A 10,871-nucleotide genomic window follows, 5' to 3' on the forward strand; every position below is an offset into this window, starting at 1 on the left:
GGAGCAAAACATTTGCCCTTCATTCAGGGCTTACTGGGTGATGAGTGAGGTAATAACTTTCAGCACGATGTACACCCCCCTGGTTACCCATTGTATATTCTGCATGTTGCATGAAAAACTATTGTTCTCTGAGTCTAGTTTGAGAGTTGTTTATAGTAAGTTAAGTTCATTGTACACCCAGTGGGATCTGCCCTTCTAAGGGGCACCCAACAACCCCTACAAGCAATAGACCAATGGGACACAAACACTCTGCACAATGCTCGCAATTGCAGTCTGTAACCTGGCAGTCTAGATTGTCTCTTGTAATGTTATACAATATCTGTAAAATGGCAGTAAGTGGTTTAAAGAATACTCTAATCTGTCACATTGCTTTTTTTTATTGGAGCAGACCACTACAATAAGATTTCTAGCAAAAGAGAATATACTGCATGGCAAAACATTGTATACATGTTAATATTTCATGGGATTGCCTCAAACTTGAATTACGGCACACATTTGCTGTTTGGATAAGCTAATGTAATGTCACAACATTTATATCTTTCCTGAGTTGCATACATTTTTCACCAAGATAATGTAATGATGATAGGAGAGTCAGAGCACTGTGTAGTCTTCTTTGGCACATCCTAAATATTCTCCTTGGGGGTAAGGCCTTGGCTGTGGTGGCCTTTCCATGTCTGAAATCCATTACATCCTGGCATTGATTTTTTTGAATATGTCCACTGATGGAAAAATGGTAATTTAGTATTTTGATGATGTAATCAGCTAACCTCATTTTTGAGCACCTAATGATCATGAACCTTCCCCTGACCAGCTAAAGCAACCCCAGATCATAACACTGCCTCCAAAGGCTTAGGGACTTTTTTGGCCAGGCAGTGTATGGGCAGTTTTATATATCAAGCACCCTAATGGTGTGAACCAGTTTTAAACAGCCAGTCTTATGCTGAATGTTATTTTAGTATCATCTCATTTTGTTAATTTTCACATTATCTGCCCTAATTAATTCATAAATAGACACCAAAGAGCCTTGAACTTGTGTTCTATGGTTGTGCAGCAGCATAGATGCAACCATAGCACTTACTTCTCATACTTAGCTGATGGTGGAGAATGAGATCAGTGAATAAAAAGAAAAAATATTCATACATATTTATTTTGTGCAAAATATTATACCGACTAAATTTGAAATGTTCATATTACAATTATTGGAAATGTGATAGCATATTCGAAGGGATGAGTGCTCAGATAATTGAGATATAAGCTATATTGCTGATGGGACACAGACAGAACTAAGGGCTTTATGCACAGAAAATAAGGTTTTACAGGCTATGATTCTAACGTTTAAAAGACAACTCTAGCTACAAAATACCATTTATATAATAGTTGTAAAATAAAATAATACATCCTCAGGTGTACCCCTGGCTGTTTCTCTGGGGCAGTGACAGTAGAAGTACCCTCTTATTAGTACTGTTTTTACTTTTTTCTTTCCTTGGCCAATCATGGCTGTTTCTAAAGTACAAGGTGCTATGTGATTGGCCAAGCTTGATGCTTAGCTGTACTGTCCTCTAGCACGAAACTTGATGCTTAGCTGTACTGTCCTCTAGCACAAAACTGTGGCTCTTTCTACATTCACAGGGACAGAGGGGAGTGGCATGCAGATGAGGGACATGTGAATTCTTTTCATTTTACAACTATTACACAGCTCAACGAAACAACATTTTTTTTTTACTTGCCAAGGATTTTTTAAGATATTTGGTGTATTTCAGGTCTGCTGAATCCAGGAATGACATCGGCTTCATTGAATTGGCTCTAGTTCTTGTGATACAGGAATCGGAATAGACGATTTTACCAACAACAAATGTTAACACAGCATATTATTACCAATCTTTATTTACACCAATGTTTTGCATTTTATATAGTAAAAAAGAATTATTTTAATTAAATTCATACGTTTTTATTTTTACAGAAATATGAGTTCTTCAAGAAGAAGTTGTTTAAATGACACTAATGTATATTGCTACATTTGTGGTGAATATTTCTAGCAAAAACAGGAAGAAACATTACAGAATTTGTGAAACAAGCATATCTTGCATATTTTGGTATTAAACTGGGGGACCAAGATAAGTATTGGGCCCCCATATGGTATGCAAAACTTTTGTAGAGTTTCTACATCAGTGGAAAAATGGAAAACTGAAAAGTTTAAAATTTGGTGTACCTATAGTATGGCAAGAGCCCCAAAATCATCATAATGATTGTTATTTTTGTGCTGTGAATGTAAAAGGTTTCATTTGTTACAAGAAAAACAAGTGGCAGTACCTTGATTTGGAATCAGCAAGACGACCTGTACCGCATGGTGCTGATGTTCCCATATCAGTGTTTAGTACACTTCCTAATATTCCTGTATCTGACATGGAGGATGTATAGGGTTTGGAGTGTAATCCAGGAGTTAGCAGTGGAAGTGAATATGAAGGAAGTGTTTCATCAAACCAGCAGTTCTCCCAAGAAGCGCTCAATGATTTATTACGTGACCTAAGTCTGTCAAAAACAAGCATCTGAAGCATCCAGGCAAAGAACTGTCTGAGACCGGAAGTTAGAATAACACTCCTACCATATTTCAGTGAAGATGGAGACTTTGGCCCTAATTCATCAATGAAATCCGCGCTCGCTGGTCGCACGTACTTTCGCGCTTCCAGCGAGCCGGTTTCCCGCGGTCCAGAGTCGAGTGCGCTCGTACACTCGCCTCCTCACTGCCAGCCGGATTCCTGCCTTGATAATAATGAGCAATAGGGGACGCGAATCTGCCAATTAAGGCGATTAGATTTCAGCTGCGCGATTAAGGAGGATCTGTTAAGCTTAATGGTGAGATCATAGCAATTAATTAGCACACAACTGCTCTCTGTTCTGTGCGTATCTACAGTCCTTTACAGGTCAATTAGAATCTTTATTGCTTCATTAGATTTCAGCTGCACGATTAAGAAGGATCTGTTAAGCTGTCACTGGTGAGATCATAGCAATTAATTAGCGCATACCTGCTCTCTGTTTTGGATAAGTGCTACTCACAAAATAATTAATTTATTGTTACATTTGTTGCACTGTTTTTATACTTTTTGGCTTTGTGTACTGTTGTAATATCCCTGGACTAATAGCCCATATGGGAGTACCAGAATACCGAGCAGAAAACTGACGCCATTTCATTGACAGTTCCACTCGAAGTTTGAAATCTGTTTTACTGCATAATGACAACTGCTATGCATCAATTTCAATTGGTCATTAAAAAAAAACTTAAAGAAGAATATGAAAATATCAAAATGCTCTTACAAAAGATTTTCTATCATGAACACCAAAAGTCCATATGTGTTGATTTAAAAATAGTGAACTTCCTACTTGGACAGCAAAGTGGATCCACAAAGTACCCACGTTTCATCTGCTTGTGGGATAGCAGAGCAAAGCAGGATCACTGAAAAAAAAGTGAAATGGCCTCCAAGGGAAAACATGAAAAAAGGTGCAGCCAACATCATTAATGAGCCAATGCTTGACAAAGAAAAAATCATTCTCCCTCCATCTCACATAAACTTTGTTAGAGCTCTGAACAAGGACGGTGATTACTTCAAATACATGAGTAGGTTCTTCTCTGGATTGAGTTCTGAAAAATTAAAAGCAGGAATTTTTGATGGACCCCAGATTTGCAAACTGATAAATGATTCCAATTTCACAAGTTACATGACTTATACTGAAGCTTCATGGTTGTCAGGGTTGTCAAGAACATCTTGGGTAACCATAATGCACAAAATAATGAAAAACTGGTACAAAACTTGCACTTAAACTTAAAAAATTTGTGTGTTACTATGAGCATAAAGGTACACTATCTCCATAGCCATTTGCAAAACTTTCCAGAAAACCTTAGCAATTTTAGTGAGGAACAAGGGGAGAGGATCCATCAAGATATAAAGGTGATGGAAGAAATGGTCTGTAATGCCAGTTTGGGTAGTTTATCAATTGTTCAGCAATGTGTCATTTTTTCTACAAGTATTGAGTACAACTGTCTGCATGGTTTCTGCATGGTTTTCAACACCAAACTCCTACTTAACCCCCTCGTTGCCTTTGTCACATATTGGTATTTGTATTTCAATATTTTTATTAGGATTTTAGAACATAACAGAAACATGAACAAAGAATAAAAGTACAATAACTAGAGCCAAAGACAAGAACCAGAGATAAACAAGGTAGTGTCTGATAAAACATCTGAGATTTAAGGCAATATAATAAACAGTGTTGACACTCATGACCTTTAATCTTCAAATTCCCTGAGTTAACCAGTTCGCAACCATAGATGAATAGAAAAAAAAAACATTATGGATAAGAGATAGGAAGGTGCATCTCGCACTTTGACCCTAGGTCGTAACACCTAACAAACATAAGGAAGACACAAAAGGTGAAGGGGAGAGGGCAACAAAGGTTAGGGGAGATACAACAGGGTATTGGGGGGAGGGGTAGAGGAAGTACTGGCGGATTCCAATTATAACCCGTGAAACGAACGGATATCCCATAACTCGCTACTATGATCTATTATAGGTGGACCATGGTTCCCAGACATCCTCAAATCTATCTAGGGAATTCTTTAAGCTATGAGTGAGTTTGTCGTTCACCATAATCCAATTCAATTTGGAAGCAATAGGGTCTAGGGGAATTATGGGGGCCTTCCAGGCTTTAGCTAATGCGATGCGACTTGCTACTAGTATCAGTTTAATCAGTTTTTGGGTGGATTTCGGCAAGGTTATATCAATTTTACTAAATAATGCGGCTTCCACCGTAACTGTAAACTCCTGCTGCACCACTCTTGAAATCAAATTGGAAACCTCATTCCAAAACCTCCTGGCCAACGGGCAAGTCCACCAAATATGTACCATGGAGCCCCAGTCTGCACACCCTCAGAAACACATAGGAGAAACAGACGGGAACATCTTTGCCAATTTAGATGGAGTAAGGTACCATCTGAGAGCTACTTTATAATTGGCCTCCACCACCGCCGAGTTGAGAGAAATTTTAGATAGAGAACACATCATGTCCTGCCAATCCTCCAAATCCCATGTGATATCCAATTCGTTTTCCCATTCCCTCATATATCTCAATTTTTTGTGCCGATCAATTAGTACTGAGTAAATAACAGAAATTTGTCCCTTTGTGTTAGCAATGGATGAACAAGTGCTTTCAAAAGGCGAGGAGCACATGGGTTTTGGGGCGTCCCTTATTAATCGGGAGATAAAAGAGTACAGTTGTCTATAATGAAAATACTCTGTGGCAGGAATTTCAAATTGTGAGGATAAGTGTTCCCATGTGACTACTGCTCGTACATCTATCATGTCTTTAATTCGCCTAAACCCTTTAGAAATCCACCATTGAAAATCTGCCGGGTGCATTCCCGGCGGAAAGTCCGGATTAAGCCACAATGGTGTCAAAGGTTTATGGAAAGAAGAAAGATTCGGGTGGTGGCTGAATTTGTCCCAAATCTGCAAAGAGTTGGATAAGGCCGGGCACTTTACATGACCTCTATTGTTTTTTCTCCTCCACATGATGGACTCTATGGATCCTGAAAAGCCATCTAAATTCTCAAGCTCAACCCATTGGGGTCTCGCACCATGTAATGAACTCAACGATAACTGCGCCACTTGCGCCGCTACATAGTAGTATTTCAAATGCGGGGCTCCCAATCCTCCCACTTTCTTGGGAGCTAGCAATGTGTCTTTGTGAAATCTAGCCTTCTTCCCCCCCCAAATAAATTGCATCAATCTAGATTGTAGCAGCCCAATCTCTTTCAAAGGCACCTGTATCGGGAGTGTACGAAAAAGGTAGAGCAGTCTCGGCGATAGGTTCATTTTAACGGCCGCAATCCGTCCCAGCCATGATGGCGGGGACCGGGACCACCTCCGGATATCCGCGTATATTTTCTTAAACAGTGGGCCATAGTTGCATCTATAAAGGCTATTGTAGGTAGGGGTCAGCTGGATGCCCAGGTATTGAATAGAGTCTTTATGCCAAATGAAATCAAAATTCCCCTGGAGCGCTAGCAATAACTCTGTAGGAAGATTTATGTTAAGTGCCTGAGATTTAGTTTTATTGACCATCAAGCCAGAGCACAATGCAAATTCATCAAGAATTTTCATTAAGTTCGGCAAGGTCGTAATTGGGGAGGTGATAAACATAAGGATATCATCAGCAAAGAGCGCACATTTATGTTCTGTCTGGCCACATTTAATACCTTGAATATTAGGATCTGCCCGTATCGCTATCGCTAATGGTTCAATTGCTAGTGCAAACAGAAGTGGAGAGAGGGGGCAACCCTGTCTGGTCCCCCTCTTAATTTGAATTGCCGATGAAAGGAATCCCCCTATTGATATCTTGGCTTCGGGTGAGTCATATAAGGCCCCAAGAAGAGATTAATAAAATAAGGACCAAAACCCATTTTTAGGAGCACCTGAAACAAATAATTCCAAGATATACTGTCAAATGCTTTTTGGAGGTCAAGAGAAAGTATCATAGCTTGACGGGACGGTCCTCCATCCCATCCTGAATTTACTACCGATATAAGATCAATCGCCCTCCTCGTTTGGTCCGGTGCTTGCCTATGTAACATAAAGCCCACCTGGTCCGGATGAACATATGCTCCCAAAAAGGAGCTCAACCGAAGTGACAAAATCTTCGTCATAATTTTCAGATCACAATTAATCAGGGAAATAGGCCTGTAGTTAGCCACTTCCGAGTCATCTTTCCCCGGCTTAGGTATAACACTAATAAATGCCCTATTGGCATCTCCCACCAGGGCGTTTCCCTCCCTTAGATAGTTAAAATATGCTACCATATGGGGGGGCCAGTAAAGGACTAAACGTCTTATAGTACAGATTTGAGAATCCATCCGGGCCAGGCGAGCTGCCTACTTTGAGAAGACCCATAATCCCCTGCAACTCCTCCACTGTAAAAGGTTTGTCTAGGAACGCTTTATGTTTAGATTGTAGTTTAGGGAGGTCAAGTTGGTCAAGAAAGCTTTCTATTCCCAATGTGTTTATCGAATCAGCAGCCCCATATAAACGGCTATAAAAATCTTCAAACGCAGCAAGGATCCTTTCCGGATTTTGCGATAGCCTACCGCCCTTAGTCTTAATTTTAGGAAGAGCACGGGACTTGGGCTTGGGATTAAGCTTATTGACCAAGAGACTTCCAGGTTTGTCACTCCAAACAAAAAATTTGTGGGCCGACCAGCGCAACGACTTTTCTGCTCTGGTAGTTAGTAGCAAATTAAGTTCAGTGCGCTTCGCTTCCAACTGGGCTTTTAAGGTTACATGTGGCTTCAGTTTATGCTGTAATTGTAATTTATGATATTCCTGAAGACTAGTGTCAATCAACCTATTGCGGGCTCGTTTGCGTGTCGCCCCTATTCGAATCAACTCACCCCTTATGTAAGCTTTATGGGCTTCCCAATTTATGGCTGGTGATGTGTCATCTGCCACATTAGTCTGAAAATAGTTGCCCAATAACGAGTCTATTTCTCCCTTCACCATATCGTCTGAGATAAAACTCTCATTAAATCGCCAACGAAACCCGGGTTGCGCTCTGCTGAAACCCTTCAGATATAAAGCCAGGGGATCATGATCTGACCAAGGAGTTGACAAAATGCGCGCTCCGAGTAGGTTGGGGAGCATAGAGGACTGAATGAATCCATGATCTATGCGTGAGTACTGATTATGTGCAGCCGAGAAATAGGTATAATCCCTGACCGATGGGTTCATCTCCCTCCAACCATCTACTAGATCATATTTTCTCAGTAAAAGTGAAAGGTTGTGGCTTTTTTTAGGAGGATCCCTATATCTACTTAGTTTAGATTTATCCAAAATATGATCCAAGGCCAAATTGGAATCCCCCCAACAAAAGTAAGGAGCCCCGTATTTTAGGCCATATCTCCTCAATAAGAGCATGAAAGAACGCCAATTGACCCTCATTGGGTGCATAATAAGAGACAACAGTAATCATATGCAACCCAACATACCCAATCACAACTAAGAATCTACCTCCCGGATCCCTAAAAACCTCCAGGGGGGAGAAATTTAAGCTTTTCCGAAAACACAGAAGGACTCCACATTTCTTTTTGTCAGAGGTAGCGTTATAAAATAGCGGATAATTTTTATGAAGATATTTGGGAACCGAATTATTGGAGAAATGCGTTTCCTGTAAGGCCAATATATCAACATTTAGAGAATTATAGTAGTGAAATGCTTTAGACCGTTTTACAGGTGAATTAAGGCCCTGGACATTATGGGATAACAACGTCAGTTTAGAGGCCACAACCGGGGCCACTGATATATAAGGTTTCATAGAATAAATAAAATGCAAAGAACCAAGTCAGTACTTCCTCTAGGGACAAAAGCAACACATTGGGGACGACCTGACAACACCAAGGACAGACAAGACAAATCAAACTAAACACACAGCGTATGAGAATGGTAATAGAAAAGTCAGCAGAGTTCGGGCCCCACCCCGGTCCCCGGGACAAACCTGGTCCCAGAGTCCGGGAAAGAGCCCCAACCCCCGTGCCTCTAGGAGCTCCCAAGAGCTCCATCTTGGCAGAGAAAGTCCCTCCCGGCCGCCTCAATTAAATAAGACCCGAACTGGATTCTCTGTAAAATGAGGGCATGTGTAACCCCCCCGGATCCCCCCCCCCCAAAAAGCGAACATTGGTGCAAAGAGTACTCGCAACAAACTAGAGAACATTTCCAAACATGCTATATAGAGGTACTCTATGCCAGTTATAGGCTCGGCAGCCACTAAATAAATATACTAGCAAAGCAAAAAATTTCAAGTATAAAAGAGAGACAAATATGCAGTGGAAAAGCATAAAAAAAGTAAGAACATATCAAAAGGAGCTGTGGAAGATCATACTCCACACCACCCATCTGGGGTCACATCAGCAGCCCTAGAATAAAACATTAACTCAGGCAATAGATAGCAACAACAAATATACTAATCCCAAATCCGTCAGCAGAATTGTGACCCCAGCATACTCGTGAGGAATTGACAGCAAAAAATAAAACAGCAGCGCGTCCAACCCAGTTAGTCAAGGTGTTTTCTGTGACTGTTGCCCTGCGCCTTTGGTTTTATTCCACAGTGGGTACAGGGATGCGGGTGCCTCTTTGTCTGAAGTGGGACGCACATCCTCTCTCTGGAGTAGGCCCAGGTCTCGGAGAAGGCGTTCCCCCTCCTCAAAATATGAAAAAGAAAAACTTTTCCCCTGGAGTTGAAAAATCAGTTTCAGAGGGAAGGCCCATCTATATTTAATTTTGTGGTCAATCAGGATTTGCAATAGTGGTTTAAGGGCTCTCCTACGTTGGATTGTGAATGGCGTTATATCCGCAAAAATTTGTATCTGATGACCCTCCATCTCAATCACTTCCAGGCCTCTGGTCACTTTCAAGAGTGCTTCCTTAGTGGTAAAGTAGTGAGGTTTCACAATTACATCCCTGGGTGGGCCATCCTGTCTGGGGGCCACAAGAGCCCTATGCACTCTATCAAGCAGTAATTGTGATTCCGACATATCAGGTAATAAGGCATGAAGAAAACGTTACACCGCTTCTGTAATATCTTTAACAGATTCAGGGAGGCCCCTGATCCTGAAGTTGTTTCTGCGGGATCTATTTTCCATATCATCCAGTTTGAGCTGCATAGCATCAAGCTGATCATGTAGAAGCTGTATCTCTTTGGAATTCTGATTAACACAGGACACCGTCTCATCCACTTTTTTCTCAAACATATCAATCCTAGCACCCAAGGATTGTAAATCCTGTCGCACTTCCGAGGTGATTTTATCCGTAACCTTCGCTAACTCAGATTGTAAAAGGCTAGCCAAATTCAAGTATAGCCTGTTTTCCATTTCTGGAAGCATGGAAGGAGGGGAACATGCAAGGGGCTCCTGCGTTAACACTGAAAAACTGGACACAGGCTCCAAATGGTGCATATCATGTACAGGGGACATAGAATCATCTCCCTTCTTGTTTGGGGAGCTGTGTGTCACAGATAAAAGCACTGGGGAGGGGGGTGGCTGGGACAGCTGAGGACTGGAAACCTCCTGGGGGTCCTGGCTGGGTGCTGGGGAACATGGTGGAGCATCCCTCTCCCCCCTCCTGTCCCCTAGTACTTGGCTTGTACCTGAAGGAGAGCGGCTTGCTGTCCTCAGTCTTTCTGGAGCCTCAGCTCCACGTGGCTCCCGAGCGGCCGCCATCTTGAATGCCGGGCGCGCTGGCTGGGACCGGGAAACCCGGTCTTTCAGCTTGTGTCCGGACTTCCCCACCATGCTAATTCAAAGCCCTGGGTAGCGGAGGGCTTTATCTCCCAGCGAGGGACGTGGCTGCCGAGTCGATCCGTCGCAGGAGGGCTCAAAGGGAACCGGGGAGCGCCGAGCTGACTACAACACAGCCAGCACGAAAGGGCGGCGCATGCGCACTTCCACATATTGGTATTTGAATGTATTATGTGCATATTCCTTTTCTGAATAAATTGTCATGATTTTATTTCTTTGTTTTTTTGTTTGTTTTTTTTTTATAGTCTGACATTTGCACTCATGTTGATTTGCCCCCACACAATTCCTGTGTTTTTTAGGACAAATTTAAGGAGAAAACATATTATTTCTAGGCCATATTTATTAACTTTTTAATATTTGTTTTATATTAAGAATATGCATTAAAATCTATATTTTACAAATAATCCATGCAGTCATGACACAGGAGTAAAAGAGCACAATGAGAGCGAGACAACCAAAATAATAAATCATGTACTTACACAAATTGCACAGAAAAAATACATTTAACAATATATTTTTTATTACAGAGCTGTAA

This window comes from Pyxicephalus adspersus, chromosome 9, assembly GCF_032062135.1.
Source record: "Pyxicephalus adspersus chromosome 9, UCB_Pads_2.0, whole genome shotgun sequence".
Classification (NCBI taxonomy): Eukaryota; Metazoa; Chordata; class Amphibia; order Anura; family Pyxicephalidae; genus Pyxicephalus; species Pyxicephalus adspersus.